The sequence below is a fragment of the Ictalurus furcatus genome, chromosome 7 (genome assembly GCF_023375685.1).
Source record: "Ictalurus furcatus strain D&B chromosome 7, Billie_1.0, whole genome shotgun sequence".
NCBI classification, from domain to species: domain Eukaryota; kingdom Metazoa; phylum Chordata; class Actinopteri; order Siluriformes; family Ictaluridae; genus Ictalurus; species Ictalurus furcatus.
This window is the reverse complement of record NC_071261.1, coordinates 24,847,667-24,871,668: the sequence shown is the minus strand read 5'-3', so window position 1 is coordinate 24,871,668 and position 24,002 is coordinate 24,847,667. Positions and strand designations below refer to the sequence as shown.

General features: G+C 41.0%; 1 protein-coding gene across 1 annotated transcript in view; it reads right to left on the bottom strand.

Annotated features, from left to right (window-relative positions):
- The window catches only part of htr2cl1 (5-hydroxytryptamine (serotonin) receptor 2C, G protein-coupled-like 1), a 127,955-nt gene that overhangs the window by 92,066 nt on the left and 11,887 nt on the right, over positions 1–24,002 (bottom strand). Inside the window, exon 2 of the mRNA XM_053629408.1 lies at positions 1,656–1,823. The gene's annotated coding sequence lies outside the window, so the exon portion shown is untranslated. The remainder of the gene's footprint in view (positions 1–1,655; positions 1,824–24,002) is intronic.

Sequence of the window (24,002 nt, the reverse complement as noted above, 5' to 3'; positions counted from 1 at the left end):
TTATACTGTTGATTAACTAGCTGGTTAAGTTAAAAGAGTGATATCATTAGGTGTTAAGTATTTTTTGTTGATGAATTACCAAAATGTGACTTTTATAGCTAACGACGGAGCATGACAGTTGAGCTCTGGTATTTAACCTAATACAGAGAACCAACCAATATGAAGTATGCAGCAAACATCCAAATAGCCATTTAAATACAATGTTATACGGATTGCAGCATGCACATTAATGTTAACATTAACTAGCTAACTGAATATTTACACAAACAAACCGAATCAAAAATATTCAGTGAGCCCACTCTGTACCTGTTGTTTTTCTGATGATTGTTGTGTAAAATTTAAGTAAGCAATAGATAGTTTCACAAAGAGAAATGCAAAACCTTTATAATGGATTACTGTGTACAAAGCAAGTACATTTTACTTTCTGCAACACCTGTAGCCTGGAAAAAAAATATCACTGTTACATTTCCTCAGTTTGACAAAGTAGCTTCAGTAAAAAAATGTAATAAAATTAAATTAAATAACAAAAAAGGAGGGGGGGGGGGGTGACAAAGTAGCTTTAATGAGTCAAAGCTACAGTGGAGTACAAGAATGAGTAAAAAAAAACCCAAGTTTTTATATTTTGCATTGTTTTTGCAATGAGGTTTCAATTTAGTAGTAAAAGGGGCTACTGAGAACAAAAATTTAATATAGTCTTTCTCTAATTTATGGCACACTTTTCAAGGTTGTCATTTGACCCACCCTTGTAGCTTTTGTGTTAAAAGAAACCAAAGTAGCTAAAGTGTAGCTTAGCTATTTCAAACCACAAGTAGCTTATAGCTTGACCAGTTACAATGTCCCAAACACTGGTAAGATCCATGCTAAAGTAGCTAGCTGCCCACCAGCACCAAATTTTATCCATATCTTGTAGGTAGACAGAGTGTACATCAAGCCATGGTCCTATTTGTGGGAGTCTAACTGTTTCAACTAACTATAAAGTTACAACACACCATTCCAGTTCATCCAAGGGCAATAATCAAGATGAAAAGTTCTTCAAACTCCTAAGAAAACTATTTAGAGAATGAACCACATTCTGACTGAAGCTTTCCATGCACCTACAAGCATATACATTTCATCTCAGGTAATGAAATGGTTATTTAATGAGTAAGGCTCTTGTGTTGAATTAAATGACTGCAATGGCCTATGTAATGGTGACAAGAGACTCAAACTGAGTGAGAATTACTGCTGGCTATGTGAGTTAAAACTGTCCTTCAAGTGTAACAAGTGTAGGCAGAGTCTGAACACTGAAATTACTGGAATTATTGTGTCAGAAGTCACTGCTTCCGATAAAGGTCCTTAAATATAAACTGAATGTCAAATTACGTGTACAATTTTGCTGTCAAAGCTGTATTAAAAATAGTGGAGAAGATTATGCTGAATCAGAATGCTCTGTATTTCCCTTTATCCCCTATGACAGAAGTTTCTCGAAAGAAAATGAACTTAATATGGAAATACATGCATTTTAACTGGAAGTCAGTGTTTCTCTCTTTCTTTCTCTCAGTATGCATTTTGCTGTTTAATGTAAGTGGCAGTTTTTATACAGACAGATATAATAGACTTTTCCCCGTAGATCCGACAGCCTGTGAAAGTGTGTAATAGTATGAGAGGAAACTGACTCATTTGGGAGGAATCTGTCCATACACGGCACCTCCAGGTAGTGAAGAGGCGTCTCCAAGTGGAACCGTTCTCTCGCACATTCGGCTGGCATGCAGTGGAGGTGGTGCGTTCCGGTTTGTCATGGAAGAGGAGTGAAGGAGAAACCAATTACTCACCAAATTCCAAACCTGTAGAAAGAGAGATATAATACTTACACTGATCAGTAAACAGACCAGCTGCTATCTTGGTCACTGTCTAGCCTTGTGCTTCAAGTGAAGGGTATAGGTGGAAAATCAGTGTGTGCCCTGTGCTCGCTTGTCACAGTGAGGCGACCTGAAGGCAAGGACTACATACAGTGTGCAGAGAAACACACATTCAGGCCAATTGTTTCTTGTTACTAAACTGTATGTCAGAAATAGCCTTGAAATATGTTTCAAACATAAAGCAAGCTACTGAATATATTCAGATATTTGACCTTGCTGTGACCATGACCCTGTTTGGATCAATTCCAACATCTAACCAGTGCGGATGTCACAATACCAAAAATCTAGTAGTCGTACCTGATACCACCAAAAGTACACGATACTCGATACCAAAGTCGATACCACGGTGTGGTATAAAAATAAAATAAAAATTTTTTTATTAAAAACTCTCCTGGAGGACATCCTCCTCTGGCTGATACTGGCAAAGAGAGAGAGAGAGAGAGAGAGAGAGAGAGAGAGGGAGAGAGAGAGAGTGGGGGGGGGGGGGTATTTTAGTTATCAAACACTATCTGATAATGAGTGGAGGTGCACTCCTAAACGTGCACACACACACACACACACACACACACACACACCTTATGCTCTGAATGCAAGCATTAGTTTAAATTCACTGATATGGTGGCAGGCCAAAAAGATTTATTAAAAGCATTAACATTTGAATAATTATTAGTGAAATTAGGCTACATTTAGCTGACAGGACACGGGCTGAATGGAGATGCATGGTGACCCATTCGGAGGTAGTTTATAACATTGCAATGTGTTAGCATCGTTAACAAATAACAGGCTATCGCTAACATTACATGGAGCATAACAGCTGGTTTCATGGCCACAATGCCAGCTGCCTCAAACAAACATAATATAGAGAGTCTTTCAGGTGCTTCGCCAAATTCCAGGTGTTTCCTCGCTTTGTTTGAAATGAACGATAGCGTCGGTTGCACACCGGAAACCGATACTAGCTTTCCTCTCTTTTCCTCTCAACGAGCCGGGGTGGAGCTAAACTTGTTAAGCTAAGCTATTCTTCTGTAGTTTTTCCCGTGTGCTTGTAGGCGTTCTTCTTCTTCTTCACCACTTGTGGACCGACTAAAACACTTGCGCGTATTTGCTGCTCCCATCAGGTCCGGAAGAATTGCAACCTCGGTACCGCCATTAGAACCGGTTCCAACGCTAGTGCAGAAAAACAAGTACCGTCACGTTTTAAGAATGTTGGTACCGACCTGGTACCGAGTATCGGTTCTTGTGACATCCCTACTAACCAGTTGTAATCAGGACGGAAAACCTGAAAACATAATGCCTCACCTACTCAAGTGGTAGAGGCATAAAAAATGAGAAAGAAGAGAAGAGAAAAACAAGGAGAAATTTCATATCCACATGTTGAGAAGAGAAGAGAAGAGAAGAGAAATGCAAGTGCATCTGGCAGTGGTGGCTTGGTGGTTAAGGCTCTGGGTTACTGATCAGACGGTCAGGGGTTCAAACCCCAGCACTGCCAGGCTGCCACTGTTGGGCCCTTGAGCAAGGCCCTTAACCCCCTCTGTTCCAGGGGTGCTGTATCATGGCTGACCCTGCACTCTTCTTGACATGCTGGGGTATGTGAAGAAAAGAATTTCACTGTACTTTATTGTGATCAATAAAGACTCATTATCATCTAAGCAAAGTGCAATCTATTAAATCAGGTGGGAAAATGAGAATGTTGTCATTAAACTCGTACTGTGCAACGTGCACCTATAAATGACCAATGTCATTTATACAAAGCATCTGCAGCATCACATCATCAGGGCATGACTATCACCAAACAAGAACGACCACACACACACCATATGACACTGGGATATTAATTAGGCTTCCGCTGCACATGTGATGGAGCTCTGGCACTGTTCCCCTTTACTGCTCATCAGGCATGAATTTTCTTTCCTTCTTTCCTCGAACTTTAATCAATCTTGCCGTAACACAGCCAGGAAACTTCAGCAGAACGTCCCCGAAAACTATCAGCAACATTAAAGCCTGACTTTTAAAAAGCAGATGGGACTAGTACTACCTGGCTCATATAATCTTTGTTATAGGAAGCTGCCTGATGATATGTTTTGATAGATTTCTCATTCTCATTGAATAGCTTACATTTCATCTTTCTATACCAAATTCAAAATAATGAGAATATCTTCAAACATCTGGTCTTGTCAAGCTGTGCTTGCTGAACACTGGTCACATCCATTATGTAAAAGCCCAGACAACATGAGGAGAAAAGTTAAGCTACACTGTAAAAGCTGACAGATAAGGAGCAAAATAAGCAAGCATTAGAGTACTCAAAGAAAATGTTTCATGTTCACCACTGTCACAAGCTTGCTAATTAGGGAGCAAGATGTCTGTTCTTAAAAGCGTTATAGAAGTATACTTTAATTGAACATTCTTCATGATTAAGAAAAGCATCTCTGCTCTTTCACTTCCTCTCAGACTTTTTACATTTGTGTTTCTGTTTGTGTTAACAAACTGAGAAGCTCTGCTGAACAGTTGAACATGGTGCTAAGACACTGGCAAAACCGCCAAGCCACAGAGGTCAAAGAAGGAACCAGAAAGCATTGTTTCTTTGTATTACGTTCCAGAAATTCACAGCACACTCTCAGCACCTGCAGGGTTTGCATGTTCTCCTCGTGCTTCAGGGGTTTCCTCCAGGTACTCCAGTATCCTCCCCCAGTCCAAAGACATGGCGAGAGAGACAGGCAGGGGATAACTCTATGATGCTTGGGATGAAATGGTTGTTTGGATCCGGGAGGAACAAGGACAGAAACAACATAAAGGGAGATGAATATGGAAAAAAGACTTAAAAAGGATTTTTAAAAAGACAGAAAATAAACCCCAAAACATTTCATCATTTCTTAGCCCTGGCATCTTTTCAAGGCATCCTAGGATGGAAACAAGCAGTCCTACTCATGTACACAGTCCCAACAATCATCAATTGTAGAATCTGTCCTACTCATTTAAGTGAAACGTTTAATTATAGAGTGGAACTGGAGGCAGGCAGAATTAATGGCTTGATGTGAAACTGATTGATCTCAGCCTCCGAGGTCTGTATGTGAGGCTGCAAGGAACTATGCCGTCTTGAAAAAAAATGAAAGTCTTTCTAGCAGTCTGATGAACTGCTTTATGCAAAAGAACTGCACACTTAGAGAGTGAGAGAGGGCCAGTGAGAGAGAGACGGGCCGAGGATAACGAAAACAAGAAGAGATGGGAGGTGAGAATGTTGCTTCATTCTGGGTTCATCCTACTCACTTCGTTTTTTCCCTTTTCACCCACCTCCAGGTCATGAGACTATGATGCTGCTTGTTAATCCCCATTTCAGAGTAATGAATAATCAGGATCTTTTTCACACCGTGCAATTTGGGCCGTATTCAGGAGTTGGAGATTTAAACTATTTAGGTTCAAAGGATACGTCAATAAAGGAAAAGGATTTTTTTTTAGACTAGAGCTGATTTTCTGAGCGGATTGTTCATATTACTGAAATTACCTGCATGCAGCTCACACCTTCGAGGCTGCCAGGTCTGGAGTAGATGTTTTAAGTATAGTGCTTTTGCCTTTGCCTTTAAAAAAAACCTAGGTCAATGTCAGACCACACAGGGTTTGGATGCAGAGGCAGTTAATCAGGAAAAAGTGAAAAGCAGGCAGGGTCAACTGATCAGCAAATAGAGCAAGGACAAACTCAAAAAACCTGCTCGGCTTTATCACTGGAGAAAAGCAGGTGCGAGACTGCACACTAAACAGTACTTCAAGGGTTTAGTGTGATTAGAAACAGGTATGTGTGATTAGTAATAGGCAGACTGTGAATGGGGAAATCAGGTCATGTGACATAAACAAAAACTGTCCCTTAGTGATGGATTGAACTTCCAACCTCAATCCGGACCGCAGAATCTGTCATTATCTTCAAAAAACAGCTAAAGACCCACCTCTTCCGTGAACACTTAACTAACAACTAAAATTCCAACCCCACATTATCATAAAAAAACAAAAGTAAACCCTTACTCTGGCTCTTACACCTCGACTCTGGAATAGGAAATTTAAGCTAGATGGTAAAAGCACTCCATGTATTTATTAGGCTGATTTTGCTTATTAGCATAGAAATTCCACAAGTAATAGAATTAGAGCTGCAAAGCCAATGTTCAAGATCAATACAAGTAACAAGTTCTTGTATTGTAATAAGAAATTACATTTAGCAAGTATCGAATTTCTCATTATAAGATTACCACATACCAAATATAAGATTATTGAACCTATTCACAGGCATTTTCTTTACTCTTTTCAAACATAAACATTTCTTATTCTAAAAAGAAATGCTTAAAATTTGCAACATTCTCTGCAACTGGAAGAACACAAGGTAGAAATTGATTTAAAAATGTCTAGAATAATTTTAATTATTATAATAAAATTCCATCTATTTTCCGCACCGCAAGGTAGAAATTGATTAAAAATGTCCAGGCGGGGAGCCTGGAGCCTATCCCAGGGGACTCGGGGCACAAGTTGGGGGACACACTGGACAGGGTTCCAACCCATTGCAGGCCACAATTGCACAGTATGGACAATCTGGAAATGCCAATCAGCCTATAATGCATGTCTTTGAACTGGGGGAGGAAACTGGAGTACCTGGAGGAAACCACTGAGCCTCGCACACAGGGTCGCACCACCCCCCATCGCACACAGGGTGGAGGCGGGATTTGAACCCCCAACCACTAAGCCACAGTACTCCCATTATAATAAAATGAATCATTTTAAGATTACATTTTAATCGTAGCATAAGTTTTTAAAAACTTGAATAATTCAATGACCTAATAAAAAGAATGCCAGGATTAAAATGTATACACTATATTAATAACAACTACTGTATATACAGTAAGGGTTTATTGTCATATTTGTTCATACTTATGATTGAATCTTCTGTCTTTTACTACTCTGGGATCCACACAAGACAAAAAAAACAGCACTTGATGTAGTGTACAGCAGATCCTAATAATACTGGAAAAGCAGGTCAAACAAGGAAAGCCCAACATTTTGTGGATGCATGATTGGAACAGGTCACATAGTCATTATACCCATCTCACAGAGGTAATAAAAAAAGGTTTTAGTTAGAGACAGGAAGTAAGAAAAAGGATGAGGTGAAGCAGAACAAACATTTTATCATCCTAGCTAGGTTTTGCTGACCCAGTGACACCCAATCCATTAATAGACAAAGCAGGATAGTGCACATGCTAAATAGGTCTGTGTTTGCTTGTGCTGAAAAGCCACAGGCACGCACACACATGCACACACATGCACACGCACACACCTAAAAACAGCTCTCAGTTCGGCTGCTGGTTGTGTCATCCAGGTGTTGTAATGTTCCACTTCCTATGATGCCACTGGAGCAGAAAGCTGTCTTCAGAAGCAGCTGCTGAGCTTAACGCTGCGTAAAATAAACTCACAGCCAGCTTTTAAAAAGTCTTTTAGAAGCACATGGACTAGCAAATTCAGAAAAGACCATAATTAAAAAATGCACCATAATCGCAGAAAACACCCTGGGAAAGAAAAGCTCAGGCGGTAGTGATGTGATGTTTTGCACTTTGGACAATATGAAATGATTTGCATCTTCAATTATCAGCTGTGCTGGCCTTTTCAGCAGAGCGGATTTAAACTTTTGCTAGTTTTGTAATACTGGTGTAATACAATGTAGTGTAACCAGTTCAAATACCAGCATGTTTCTGGGAGGTGGGAGGAAACCGGAGAACCCAGAGGAAGCTCAAGCGAACATGGAAAGAACATTCAAAACTCCAGAGAGACAGAAAGTACCCTAAGCTCAGGATGGTACAGCAGACCCTGTAGCTTTCGTCTGTACTGTCTTGCAGTCTTAAACCTAAATATTAAGGTAAAAATATCTTCTTCTATTGTGATAGGATATTTTTTGCCATGTCGCCCACTCCTTATCACAATGTCTTTTCTATGGATCACTTGAAATTGTCACAGGCTTACTGTGACTGTGCTGCTGGAGGGCCTGGGGAGGATGAGCAATGCATGCTGGGAGCACACACACACAAACCCAGTCAAGAGGACATCATGAGTAAAGCCCCTGTTGGGCTACCTGTCTGTCTGCAGCACAAAGAGGGCATGGCGCTGTGTGTGTGTGTGTGTGTGTGTGTATGTGTGTTTGTGTGTGAAGAAGGCAGTCAGGGGTAGAGAGTGGTTTGGAACCAAGCAGAGAAACGAAGAAAGAGAGAGACTAACCTGAGGTATTTTTATCTCCTGGTGCATTTTCTTCCATTTTATACAAGACACCACCCTACTCCGAACCCCCCCACACACACACACCTCACACTCTCTCTCTTTTCATCTCTCCCTCTTCCCTTTCTCTATTTCTCTCACTCTCTGGAGTGTTTTCATTGACCGAGTGGAAGCAGGCATTGAAAATCGTTTGATGTGTGTTTATGTTTTACAGGGTAAAAGTCCTCCAGAATCTTGATCCATCAAACTTACCTGGGTGGCAAATACTATATATTCACACAGACACACACACACACACACACACACACACACACACACACACGCACGCACTCAGGGCTTGTCACAGAAGCCATCTATCTCCTGTCAGACAGGGGTCAAAGTGTGTATATGCCTGTGTTTATGTGTTAATGTATTTGTGTGTGTCTGTGTGCGTTCTGTACACATTCTCTCCAATCTCTTTCCTGTCTCACCTGTCTCTATCTACCAGGATGGTGAAAAGGACAGATCTGCAAGAAGTTTACTACATACTAAACAGACTAAGGGGACAGCTCATGTTGATTTGAGTTAAGTTTTTTTTCGAGTAGTGAGAAGGGCCTGTGTTCTGATTTTGGTGTCTGGCACGTAGCACTGCATTATAAAATCACAGTCAGACCATATTTAAATAGAAAGTACAGGTCTGATATAGAATCATAAACTTATAATAAATCTTCTGTGGAAAGTGTTTGATTTGTTTGTTTAGGTTAAAAAAGTTGTGTGATTACATTCAGAGCATACAGTAACATGAGCCACTGGCAAGGTTCAAGATGACAGTTCAGAATCAAAATAGGCCTTAATGGTGGTTTTTGTGTGCTCCTCCTCGGGCAGTGGAGTGTGAAATTATAAAATGTAAAAATGTGTGATCCCCCCCCACAAAAAAAAAATAAATAAAAATGGATGGCTATAAAATCTGGCAATGCACACCAACCTCGACAGCACTAGAGGGTCTGCCCACACTGCTAGGCGCAGCATACATAATTGCACTGTGGAAATGATAGAGGAGAGATAGACTGAGACAACGACAGAAAGATGGCGAAAATAGAGATAGGGAGAAAGAAAGGGCAGAAAGAATGAAACTCTACACCAGCCTGAATGAAACTGAATTTTACCTATGAAGTTTACCTGCACTGTGCCTTCAGAACAAAGCTGGACTTGTACACTTGTCTATTGCCAAATTAAAGATTGTACAGGTACTCTCCAAATTCCACATTCAAACACACACTCACACACTCACACACACACGCACACACACACACTCAACCAAAAAAAAAAACACTGAAGGGTTATCCAGAAGCAAACACACCTGTTTAAATATTCATATCCCATTTAGCGCTCCTTTACTGAACAATTTCCATTTGCAGCAGTGGGGCAGACAGAGAGAAAGAGAGAACAAGAGAGAACGAGAGAGAGAGAGAGAGAGAGAGAGAGAGAGAGAGAGAGAGAAGCCTCACAGCCATACACCAATGCACACACACACACACACACACACACACACACACATTCACATACACACAGATACACACAGATTTCCATCCGCAATACTGCACAGGCACACAATCACAGAGCAAAACCAACGAATTTCCACAGTAGTACAAGTATTTCACACTTGGTACAACCATAGAAAAAGAGATTGGAAGATTTTCTGTGAATCAGCATCACCTTAAAAATCAGTGTTAAAATGAATGTACAGTGCCTTCCAAAAGTTTTTACCCCTCCCTTAATTTTTGTAGTGTTACAAATAGGGTGAACAGGCAAGCAATAGGCCCAGATATGAGAATTCAGAGGTGGAAAGGTGATATACACATCCCAGAAGACATGTAGATTCTGGGAGCTAATGCAGCTAAAGGTGTCTCTACAAAGTATTGGGAGTGAATACATATGCAACCAACAAATGTCTGCTTTGTTTTTTGTCTCATTAACCTTCGTGCCACCTATTGTGTGAATCAAGTGGTAAAAATGGCAAATAAATCCATTTCAGTTCCAGGTTGTGTGGAATACGTATGCAAGCCACTGTTACTATTTACCTTTTCAAGTACTTATTTCACATTATAATGCCAACTGTTTCATAACTTTTACTGAAGAATAGCACTGATTCCCAGGGTTCGATTCCCACCTCTGCTCTTCAGGTGTAGAGTTTGCATGTTCTCTCCGTGCTTCTGGGGCTTCCTCTGGGTATTCTAGTTTCCTCTGTGTGAATGGGTGTGCAATTGTGCCCTGCAATGGATTGGCACCCCATCCAGGGTGTCCCCCGCCTTGTGCCCCAAGTCTCCTGGGGTAGGCTCCAGGCTCCCCGTGACCCTGTTTAGGATAAGCGGTACAGATGATGGATGGTGGTTAGCACATCTGCCTCGCACCTACAGGCTCAAGGTTTGATTCCCACTGCTGCATGCGTGGAGTTCGCATGTTCTCCCCATGCTTTGGGGGTTTCCTCCGCAGTCCAAAGACATGCATTGCACATGCATTTACAAACTGGACAAATTTGGTATGCGATTGTGCCCATCCAGGGTGTGCCCCAATTTCCCTTGGATACGCTCCAGGTGGTGCAGGATAAGCGGTAAAGAAACTGGATGGACGAATTTCTATATTTCAACTTTAAAACCGTGAATACAGTTAAATAGCATTAAATAGCCACTGAACCAGCAAACAGACACCACTTTGGCTTCACTGAAAACTTGACTCTGAATCACTCATAATGTTAAACATAAATTCCACCATAAACATGTGCAATTTAACATCATTTGTAAGTCTTAGTCCTAGATCAAGACTGGATATAAAACGTCATTAGCTGGTCTTATTTCTCAAAAAAGTCTGCGTTATGCATGTAACCCTGTTCCCTGAGAAGGGAACGAGATGTTGCATGAGCTTCACGCTGTGGGAAGCGCCCTAACGCGTGACCGGTATCTGAAGTCTGTGTGAAATCATGCCTATTTATAGGCCTGCCATGGTCAGTTGAATTGGCATTTCACGTGTCGAGTGATCATAAAATGGCACCTGTAAACCACGTCATCAGCCTCTATTATCTGAAGCAAAGATGCAATTCACAGGCATGCCCCAGTATGACAACACTATGCAACGTCTTATTTCCTTCCCAGGAAACAGGGTTACATTCGTAACCCAGACATTCCCTTTCAAAGGGAACTCAACGTTGCGTGAGCTTCACGCTGTGGGAATGAAAATACCCACTCTGTCAGGTATGGCCTGTTCAAAGGGTCCGAGCCTGAGGGTCACTGCAAGACACTCAAGCCCGGGGCTGGAATCCACATACAAACTGTAATATCAAACAAATGTGTGCAGTGTAGACCACCCTGCCGCAGCACACACATCCTATAATTGTATCCCTTTGGATAACGCCTTCGAGGTGGTAACCCCCCAGCGGAATGCCTCATAAGCGATAGAGACTGCCTCCACAATCCAATTGGAGATGCACTACTTTGACACAGCATCACCTCTACTGTCACCGCCAAAGCAGACCAGCAACTGCTCCAATTTACGCCTCTGGCCAGAGCAGTGGATATAAGTACAGAGAGCCCTTACTGGACACAGTAAGTGAAATTACTTCTTTATATGATTGAGAGCTGCTCTCCGTTTGTAGTGCACTGGCTCCCCACTTTGGCTCCTCGGAGTCAGAGAGGGTGGGTTGAATCTCCATTCCAGAAGGAGGAGTCGCGATGCGAGCTCCAAAACCCGGAAGCCGAGACTCAGATCCAGAGGACAGAGCAAGCGATAGAGCAGCGCTCGTCTACAGTTCCTCCTCCAGATCCATATGGGATCCCCAGGACCTGACCTGCTGCTGAGGCAGCCAGCCAGTCCAGAATCCCGAGGCTCCGAAACCCAATACCCTTTGGCTGAAAAAAGAGCAAGCCGAGAGCTTAACTGCCAGATTGTGATGCGTTTACAATGCATGCAGTCAGCCCCCAAACACTTCAAACAGAAACAGAGCATGGAGTAACACACTTCCTGAATTCTCTCTGACTCATACTCGCAAAGAGGTGAGGGACAGAAAAGTAAGATATATATTCTTTTTTGAACAATAGAGAGGAAGTGAAGAGTTTTTTTAGGAGCGTTCACACAAAGAACCGACATCAGCCTTTCACTGAAAATAATAAGGCTGATGGCATGGTTTACAGATACCACTTTATAATCACGTGACGTGCAAAATGCCACACCACCTGACCGTGGATTTCACACAGACTTCAGATAATGGTCATGCCTGAGGGCGCTTCGCACAGCGTGAAGCTCATGCAACAATCAGTGCGTTTACATGGACAACAATAATCCACTCTTAACCCAATTAAGACGATAGTTTGATTAAGAAAAATGTAAACAGCAATTTTTAATTACCTTAATCTGATTAAGGTCATACTCGAAGTAAGCTCTAATCAAATTAAGACATGTGGAGTACTCCTGTTTCAGTCGCATTATGGACGTGTATTACAGACATGTAAACACCTTAATCACATTATTAACGTCGTGTGAGAGTTTTCACCGCATTTTGCGACAGGACATGATCACACACGGCAGTGCTCAACATTTTACGGCGAACAAGAGAGTACAGCTGTGTCCCAAACTGCATACTTGCCTACTATAGGCCTGTAGTGGGGAAAAATACATGTATCTCGGCTACTATATAGAAGGTAAGTACGCAGTTTGGGACGCAGCCCATGGCTTCAAGCAGTTGTCTATTTGCACGTACAGCATGACAAATAATTAACTGCACTTAAAGCGTTCGTAAAAAAATTAAATAAAAACACCCAAAACTGTATACGGTACCATAACGAAGACAAACTGTATGTTGATACGTGAAATTCTGCAGGGACGTCGGACGGCGCGACGCGGTGACGTAATGACGTGTGCCGTTAATCTAATTATGTTCTATAACATGTAAAACGGGTACAAGGAGTTTTCTAAAAGCGACTCATGTAAACACCTTAATCACATTATTATCTTAATCAGAGTAAGGTCAATAATTAGATTACTGCTGTCCATGTAAACGTAGTCAGTGACATCCATTTGAAAGGGAACGCAGATGTGCTTCCGGTGTGATGTGCTGATTGCAGTGTCATTTTGCTTATGAATGCTGTTGATTTGAATGCACTCTAGATTCAGGAGCTGGTGAATTTGGAGTAAGCTGATAATAGATTGCAGTCAGATTTGAGCTTTACATACTTATTTTAATCTTCCATACGTAACTAGGAAGCCTTTACCAAGACCCTACTCTAACACATATGATTTACTTCATGAAAACTTTGGTCATTTGCACAACCGTGCATGTTAGATTGATGTGCAACACGGTGGCATGCCAGGACTAAGACTGGAAAACAGCTGTATCATAATTAGGATCCTGGGATTTGAAATAGCTTTAGGCTAATACTAAATATTACAAGAGCCCATATTCCTCATGCTCTGAGAGTCTAGCATAAGACCTGTCAGATTTGGATCTTGAAAGGAAAGAAGAAAAGGATTCTGGAAGCTAAATAGATGTTAACTGACAGGTGGATTAACAATTCCCATGATCTTATTAGAGCAGATTTAACTTGGCTTCAAAGATCTGAGATGAAATTACATCAAGAGCCAAGTAACACAAGCTGCTCATTTCATAATTTATGGCATAGTTTGATTTTTGATTCTGATTAGTCAGGTGGTGTTGGTTGATTTTCTGTAACAGCAGCTCTGACAGTAGTTTCAGTTGTATGGTAAATTAATTAATTTTGTAATAACAAGCTTGGTCCAATACATTATCCATTTCTACAGTAACTTATACAGGGACTTGTATGGCAGATATACAGACTTGTATAGTTTTCTGTGAACAGATGTCGATTTATCAATTTTGGAGCGTCTCCATTGCAGGGCTTTGCAACAGTTATAGGTGAACCTGTAACTTTAAGTTTTCCAACACATGAAAGTCTTCAGAATGGAGGTCTTTGCACTGGGTGGTATCTCAGTAACATGACAAGCTGCATTTTTCCTTTTTATTAACTTCAAGAGAGAGAAAATGGTTGTTTATCGATGCTATAATATAATAACAGGAACTAACTTGTTTTGCAGATGTTCCACAACATTAAATGTGACTATAAATTGATAAAAAGTGCAATGTGTTGTTCATTAATAAAAATAATTGTTAGTGCTGAGGTATAAGAGGGAAAAAATACAAAAACTTTGGCCATCCACTTGGCGTTTGGCCACTTGGCCACATCATACTAGTTGATTATTTTCCTAAAACTACACACACGGCCTATTTTATTCCACACAAAATGCATATCATAGTTTTCTTCCTCATAGTTTTCAGTGCTGTGAAATCAGTGAATCAGTGCTGTGATTCAACAACCTTCCCCCTATCAATGCAAGTTCTATCAGTGTTTAAAAAAAAAACATTAATTAATTAAAAATGAGTAATGTGTAGCCAAAATCTTAAAATTGGTACATTTATCAATACCATTTTCCAAAAAAGTTCTGATAAACTCTTTTATTCTGCCACATTCTTTCCACTCAGCCTCAAAATAAATTCATGAATATTATTTAATACCATAAGCATTCAATAGTCACACATTAAGAACCTAACTACTCCTGTAAAACACATACTTCAGGATTAACTATGCACAGAACGTGTTCCTTTAGTCATGAGAGCAGGGGCACATTTAGCATGTTGACAGGTTTAATCCGTACAGGTCTTATTCCACCAACATCTGGGAGATGAAGATTTACAGCCTGAATGTATGTTCCCAGACTCACACTAAATTAAATCTAATCATGGCCTAAACCGCTGATTTTCCATCTATGGTTCCTTTTTGGTCTAGGAATAATTTGTGCTAGAGCAAATAGAACTTCTCATCCAGGAGCTGAAATAAATCATAATAATGATCTGATATATACCACATCTGGAGGCGTGATTCATATTTCACTGTCAAGGTTTTTGAAAATAGTCGCTTGAGTTAAACTTCACAATGTCAACACATCTCTTTTTAAATTTTTAAAAATATTTTCATGTTCCATGTACAGCCGGCTACCCATACATACCCTTCCCCAACACACACACACACACACACACACACACAACAGAGCCATCAATGAACCGTCAAGGTATGTGATACAAAAACAAGTCTATTAAAGTAAGAAACCATCAGGAGATTTTCCACCAGTTGATTTTGCTTTCAGGAAAGACATCATTCACATTTACAGTGCTCCAATGCAGTCTGTCCTAAAACCAACAGCCTAAAATGCTCGCTCTGTGCCAATTGAGACATGGCTCTAATTTATGGGAAGGAAAGTCTTAAACAAAGAAACTAATAATATAATCTGCATATTGCAAGTCACAGTCTCTAGCAATTTTGTCTCCATGCATCCAGCATGTATTCCCACTCTGTGTCAAGTGTTCCTGGGATAGGCTCTGGATCCATTGCAACCCTGACCAGGATAAAGCACTTACTGAAGAAGAATGTAATGTAATGGGTATTACAGTATTACACCTTACAGTTTTAAGCACATTCCGGTTTTAAATTTGATTATAGATATTTTTAATATTTCTAGCACTAAACAGTTAATGGCATTACATATAACAGCCCTATGTATGTATGTATGAATGTATGTATCTATCTATCTACCTATCTATCTATTTCCAGTGCCCTCCACTAATATTGGCACACTTGGTAAATATGAGCTAAGAAGGCTGTGAAAATTTGTCTTTATTGTTTAACATTTTGATCTTTTTGTTCAAAAATTCAAAAACTACTCTGCTCTCATGGATATCAAACAATTGTAAACAAAACACAGGTTTATCCAAAGTCTCATTGATATTTAATTTTTTTTTTAATACACCTGGGTGACTAGGAACAGGAAATTGTTCAGCCATGACTTCCTTTTTCACAAGGGTATATATATATATATATATATATATATATATATATATATATATATATATATATATATACACACATATACACAGTATCTCACAAAAGGGATTACACCTCTCACATTTTTGTAAATATTTGATTATATCTTTTCATGTGACCACACTGAAGAAATGACACTTTGCTACAATGTAAAGTAGTGAGTGTACAGCTTGTGTAACAGTGTAAATTTGCTGTCCCCTCAAAAAATAACTAAACACACAGCAATTAATGTCTAAACCGCTGGCACCAAAAGTGAGAACACCCCTGAGTGAAAATGTCCAAATTGGGCCCAAAGTGTCAATATTTTGTGTGGCCACCATTATTTTCGAGCACTGCCTTAACCCTCTTGGGCATGGAGTTCACCAGAGCTTCACAGGTTGATACTGGAGTCCTCTTCCACTCCTCCATGAAGACATCACGGAGCTGGTGGATGTTAGAGACCTTGTGCTCTTCCACCTTCCGTTTGAGGATGCCCCACAGATGCTCAACAGGGTTTAGGTCTGGAGACATGCTTGGCCAGTCCATCACCTTCACCCTCAGCTTCTTTAGCAAGGCAGTGGTCGTCTTGGAGGTGTGTTTGGGGTCATTATCATGCTGGAATACTGCCCTGCGGCCCAGTCTCCAAAGGGAGGGGATCATGCTCTGCTTCAGTATGTCACAGTACATGTTGGCATTCATGATTCCCTCAATGAACTGTAGCTCCCCAGTGCCGGCAGCACTCATGCAGCCCCAGACCATGACACTCCCACGACCATGCTTGACTGTAGGCAAGACACACTTGTCTTTGTACTCCTCACCTGGTTGCCGCCACACACGCTTGACACCATCTGAACCAAATAAGTTTATCTTGGTCTCATCAGACCACAGGACATGGTTCCAGTAATCCATGTCCTTAGTCTGCTTGTCTTCAGCAGACTGTTTGCGGGTTTTCTTGTGCATCATCTTTAGAAGAGGCTTCCTTCTGGGACGACAGCCATGCAGACCAATTTGATGCAGTGTGCGGCGTATGGTCTGAGCACTGACAGGCTGACCCCCCACCCCTTCAACCTCTGCAGCAATGCTGGCAGCACTCATACGTCTATTTCCCAAACACAACCTCTGGATATGACGCTGAGCACGTGCACTCAACTTCTTTGGTCGACCATGGCAAGGCCTGTTCTGAGTGGAACCTGTCCTGTTAAACCGCTGTATGGTCTTGGCCACCGTGCTGCAGCTCAGTGTCAGGGTCTTGGCAATCTTCATATAGCCTAGGCCATCTTTATGTAGAGCAACAATTCTTTTTTTCAGATCCTTAGAGAGTTCTTTGCCATGAGGTGCCACGTTGAATTTCCAGTGACCAGTATGAGGGAGTGTGAGAGCGATGACACCAAATCTAACACACCTGCTCCCCATTCACACCTGAGACCTTGTAACACTAACAAGTCATATGACACCGGGGAGGGAAAATGGCTAATTGGGCCCAATTTGGACATTTTCACTTAGGAGTGTACTCACTTTTGTTGCCAGCAGTTTAGACATTAATGGTTGTGTTGAGTTATTTTGAGGGGACAGCAAATTTACACTGTTACACAAGCTGTACACTAAACTACTGTACATTGTAGCAAAATGTCATTTCTTCAGTGTTGTCACATGAAAAGATATAATCAAATATTCACAAAAATGTGAAGGGTGTACTCACTTTTGTGAGATACTGTATATATATGTGGCAACACATAGGCCAAATTCCCTTAGTCATTCATAACAATGGGTAAGGCCAAGGAATATAGCTATGATGTGTGGCAAAAGGTTGTTGAGCTTCACAATATGAGAAGTGTCTATAAGAAAATAGCACAAGCATTGAAAATGCCCATTTCCACCATCAGGGCAATAATTAATAAGTTCCAGTTCAACTGGAAATGTTATGAATCAACCTGGAATTGGACGTGTGGAGGAATGGTCTCAGATCCCTTACCATGTATTATTCAACCTCATCAGGCATTATAGGAGAAGACTCAGAGCAGTTATCTTGGCAAAGGGAGGTAGAAGGAAGTATTAAGTAAAAGGGTGCCAATAATTGTTGCACACCTATATTTAACAAAGCCTTTTTTGTTTTATTTGCAATTGTTTGATATCCATGACAGCAGAGTATTTTTGTGAATTTTCTGAACAAACGATCAAAAGGTTAAACACTAAAGACAATTTTTCACAGCCTTCTTTGCTCATATTTACCAAGGGTGCCAATATTAGTGTCGGACACTGTAACTAAACACCATAATGAATATACAATCATGAAAATGAGTGTCAGCCACTTAACATCATATATTCAACTTTATATGAAATAGAATGCTTGGGTAATGTTCAACAGCAGGTCTGTGTTCAACGCAGTTTCTATTGTTTACACCATTTTCAGTTTTTCACACTTCACAGTTTCTCACATTGTAAAACAGGATATTGACGTGGTGTATGACTACCGGACACACCTCCCAAGACACAAATGTTCTGGGACCAGCGTGCCTCACAAAGCAGCAGAACAAGCTGCTCATATCTCCCTCCTTTTCTCCTCTCTCTCTCACTCTCTATCACAGCTTCTGAGCTTCGTAGTTAGAGTCGGTAATGCTCATCTGCAAACTTGACAAGAAAATGGTGGATTGTTACTGAACTGTGTCCTGCAATTCTCAGTGGACAAGGTGGGCAGAATGTGATCATTACTCAGGAACGGTGGCCAGGCGAGTGTGTGTGTGTGTGTGTGTGTGTGTGTGTGTGTGAATGAATGGATTGAGATGGGTTGAGTATACCATACTCACATAGTACAGTGTGACACAGTGCTCAGTTAACAGAAGACTCTATGAGTCATGCTGCTCTAGACTTTAGGGGACTCCATTATACAGCAGCTGCACACATTCATGAGTGCTACACAGACAGGGGCTATTTCTCTTTACAGCATTTACCTAAAGTCCATCACAACACAACCTCTGCAGGGGACAAACAGACAGACAGAGAGACGGGAATAGAGAGCAAGAGTGGCAAAAAGAGCAGAATGGAGGAGGTGCAAACCACTGAGATAGGGACAGCAGAAGGAAGACAAGCAAGGAGAGAAAAGGCAGGACAGAATGTGAATGAGTGTCTGAGTGGGACAGTGTGCTGGGATGAGCATCAATTGTGTGTGGGGGGGTGTTTGTTTGTGTGAGTGTGTGTGTCTGCAGTATCCCAGTTACACCCTTTCTCACACTTATCTACATCATTCCACTTCACAAGGCAGAATGCACACACACACACACACACACACACACACACAAATCTACATTTGTTTACAAAATTATGTGTCTATGTATTAGGGAAGTAGCACAAAGTGTGGAGTAGCTGGAAAGCAGGTAGATAAGCCAGGATCTCATTTCAGACACACACAGACCAGAATTCCGGAATAAGTTTCCAGAATTCCATTCTAACTGAATAACAGCAGTTTGGGAGGCACTAGTATGTGGCGAAACACCATAACGATCAGGTTCAAATTCTCACACACATCTTCATATCTTCATAGTGCATTTCCAGGGGACAGTCCCCCATTGTGTTATTTAATTGTGCCATGTAACGTAATAACTGTGCTGGACGTTGTTACTCTTTTTGCCAGGGTACTAAGTATACCAAACACAGACATACAGGTGGAGCTAGAAATCATGCAGAACAGTGACCAGCCAAAAGCAAATGTCACAATATCATCATAAGTCATCACTCAAGTCAGATACCAGACATCCCACCTCTCCTGGACGTTCCAGGAGTCTCCCGCATATCGATAGTGGCTCCCTGATGCAAATTATATACAATATCCTGAAAATGTATTTGTTTGAGAGCAAGCAAGCGAGCGAGAGAGAGTCCAGAAGATTTCTAATAGTAGACGGGCTCTGGAGAGACAGAGAGAGCGAGTGACACGACGTAGCGAGAGTGACAGAGAGCATATCCTGATTTTCTACCTTTCTGCTATCAAGACCTATCAGTTTTGTCTGAGGATGGGCTTTACAGTCAACCTCTCTCAGTTCAGTGTACTACTGTAGTTCAGTAACACTGTAGTGTCAAAAAAATCAGAAAATACAAAACGCACTTCATCCCAGACTACACTAAAATGTACCCCTGCTCACTGCACTGTTTGCAAATTAAATGATTAAAAGACATGTTGACCTGAGTTTAACAGGTGCCATGCATTCATTAGCGTAGCTAACGTTATTTAAACTAGCTGACTAGCTGCTAAGGAGCTACTCTACTGATGTCCTAAGTGATGAGGCAAAACTCCCTGTAGACTTGCTTAAAGTTGTAATAGAATAGAAAAATAACTCCATAAGTTGAATGATATAATATAATATAATTTAATATAATATAGTCATGAAACGAGGAGCAAATACGAAAAACACACATAATACTTTGCAATGAACAATGAGACACGAGGTTAATACTAAATGTATTCAGGGGTGAAACACAAAACAGCTGAGAACAATGATGACACGTACGGGGAAACAACCACTGAGAACACGGGGACAGAGACAGGAGAGAAATCATACCAAATGTACATGTGTCAAAAGTAAACAAAGTCAATGTAACTGTAAAACCTGGAAACGCACACTCGCAATTCGAGCTTCGGGTTTCAGCGCACGCTGCGTGCTTAGCGCTTAACGCGAGGGGAAATCTTGACACATGTCAACAATTAAACACATTTTTTAAAATCTGTTCATGTGGAGGCTTCGTTGTTCAAGTCCCTGTGTTTGTAAATTATTTGCAGTATGATCAGTTAAATTATTGTCTTCTTTCATAATCCAATGTCCTGTATTCACACATCCTTGGAGGTCGATTTGGGGGGCTTGGGTTGTTGGTGGTTGCAGTTAGGTGGGTGCTGGTGGTTGGGTGAGATGGGGTTTCCCTGGGGGGCGCTGTGTGATGGGGGTGGTGGAGCTACTTCCCTGAATTGAGTTTGTGCAGGGTGGGATGTCTGAGATACCAGACATTTTGAAAAAAACATGCGCACACACACACACACACACACACACACACACACACTGTAAGGGCTACATCCTAAATGCATAATATATCTCTAATAAATAGTACACTGCAATCTTTTACTCTATACAGAGGAATACCACTTGGGAAGTAGGGCAAATAGCTAGCTACAATTGGCTTTCTATTGGCGCAGTGCATTTCAGCAGTAGTGTCTGATAACATTCTCACTGAGTACAATGAAAAATCCGGAAAGTTCTGTTTATTTAAAAAGACTTAAAGCAGCCGACCAAATGGAACTTTTCAGATTTTCCAAATGGCAAGTAAAAGGTAAATCAGACCTTAAAGCTCTGCCATTTTTACTGCTGTTGTTAGTAGTGTTTACTGTTAAGTGTCAAAATGATGGCATTGTTTTTTTTTTAAATTGTAATATTTAATGTCTATGAGCACTCAACAATGAGCGCTTAACAACTGATTCAGCAAAAAATTCCTTGCATTCTTTGGGTTGTTGGCCAATGAAGCACAATTCAATTAGATTCAATCACCCTTTATCCAATTGAGAACTTCTCCTCCTTTCACAGATGCTGTTGCATGATAGAAAACAGACACAGCTACTCGACTAGGGTATTAATAGTTCTGGACACGTATTAGTAGCTATACGGTGCTGTACTCTAGGCCTACTGACTAGTGGAAAATGAGTAGAAGCATTAGAGGACTGCAAATTGTTCCTGTTCCCCACCGGTACAATGTGTATAAGCTCTTGAATAAGTCTCTAATGTCTGTGTCTGAAAAAATCCATTTGTGCCTTCATATTACTGTATAACTGCAGTTACAGTATAAGTTATATTCATTTCAATATGTGTGGCAGCCTGGGAAAACTCTTCACATGGTGAACGTTTGAGATTTTCTACTACATAGTTCTGCAAGTTTTCCTGAACTGAATATGTTTCCCTTTTGCAGGTATTGCAACCAAATGCTCTAGCAGTTTAAAGTCAGTTTACCCCTAAAAGTGAAAAAGTGAGAAAACTGAATTTAAGGATTTTACTCTGGCTACAGCGCCGCAGCATCACTGACATTTTGACAGCCGTTATCTGATTACCAACTGAACTGTTTTGGCTTATGTCCATTTCACTATGACACGCAGCAATTTGATCAAAGTGTGACATTCACTGTGTGAGAAAATCACGCTTACTTAGCAAGGTTTTACACATCTTTAGGCTGACTGTGTTTACCACTGCACTTGTTAAATGGGCTGCTTATCAAATGTGACATTTGCAGGAAGGTAGCCTATGCTAGATTAAAAAGTAAATAAATACAAATGTCAGTGTAATTTATGGTAAAATACTGTTAAATAACAACAGTAAAAACAAACAAACAAAAAAAAAAAACTGTGAATGAAAAAAATGGAGGGGAAAAGGTTTCCAAAACTGCAAAACACCACAAATATTAATGTAAACCCATCCTGTTATTCACTGTTATTTACGATAAAAATTTGGAAACCTAACAAATTTGACATTTGTTAGTTACATAATCCCATATTAAAGTAGATTTTTTTCCCCTGTGTTGCCCACCTTAAAATGTACTGCTATGTAAACAACAAAATTGATTTTATTTTGTAATGTCTTTTTTGTCTATTTGATTTCTTTAAAAGTTTAAAGGTGCAAAGGCCCATCAGAGCTGTGTGTGTTTGTGTGTGTGTTACCCACAATCCAATCCTCAGTGGAGCGGTGTGGGTGCAGGTTTCCATTCCAACCCAGCAGGAGTCACACCTGATTCCACCTGTTTAAACAGCTAATCTTTTATTTTAAGGAACTATCACATGTGACTCCTGCAGGCCATCCATCCATCCATCCATCCATCCAGAGGAGTCTGGAGTCTCTCTCATGGGATTCAGGGCACAAGGCACGGGACATCTTACACACACTGACAGACCCACACACTACGGACAATTTGTGCTTACAAAGCAGTCTTTGGACTGGACCGGACTACCTGGAGGAAGCCCCTGAAGCATGGGGAGAACATTCAAGCTCCATGGACACAGGGTGGAGGTGGGAATCAAACCCCCAACCCTGGAAGTGCAAGGAATATGTGCCAAAAACTATGCCACTGTGCCCCCCACTACTGCAGGCCATTTTGAGTGTTTTTGGAGGGTTTTTCATCTTTTTTTGCCTCAAATTTTGCCTTTTTTCTCTTTGTACTCTATCGCTGTGGTGTAGTAATGACTAATTCCTGGCAACAGAAAGTGATCTACCTGCTTTGGGACATGATGTTGTAAGCACTTGAAGCCATCCACCCTCTCTATCTGCACTCATGGAGCACTTTATTAACACAAAGGTGTTCTATGGATTCAGATACAGTGACTGGGAATGCCACTGAAGAACACTGAACTCACTGTCATGTTCATGAAACCAGTTTGAGATGCCTGATTTCATGCTGGAAGTAGCCATTAGAAGATGGGTAAATTGTGGCCATGAAGGGATACACATGGTCAGCAACAATACTCAAACAGGCTGTGACATTCCAGTGATTATTTATTGGTATTAATGATTCCAAAGGGGGCGGATGTGGCTCAGGCGGTAGAGCGGGTTCTCCACTGATTGTAGGGTTGGCGGTTCGATTCCTGGCCCACATGACTCCACATGCCGAAGTGTCCTTGGACAAGACACTGAACCCCAAATTGCTCCCGAAGGGCAAGTTAGCACCTTGCATGGCAGCTCTGCTACCACTGGGGTGTGGGTGTGTGTGTGTGTGAATGGGTGAATGAGACATAGTACAAAGCGCTTTGGATAAAAGCACTATATAGGTGCGCCATTTACCATTTACCAAAGTGTGCCTAGAAAACACCATTACACTACTTCCACCAGCCTGGACTGTTGATACAAGGAAGATTGGGCCCATGGATTCATGCTGTTGGTGCCAAATTCTGACCCTACCATCTGTGTGCCTGAGATGCATCAGACCAGGTTACGTTTTTCCAGCCTTCAACTGT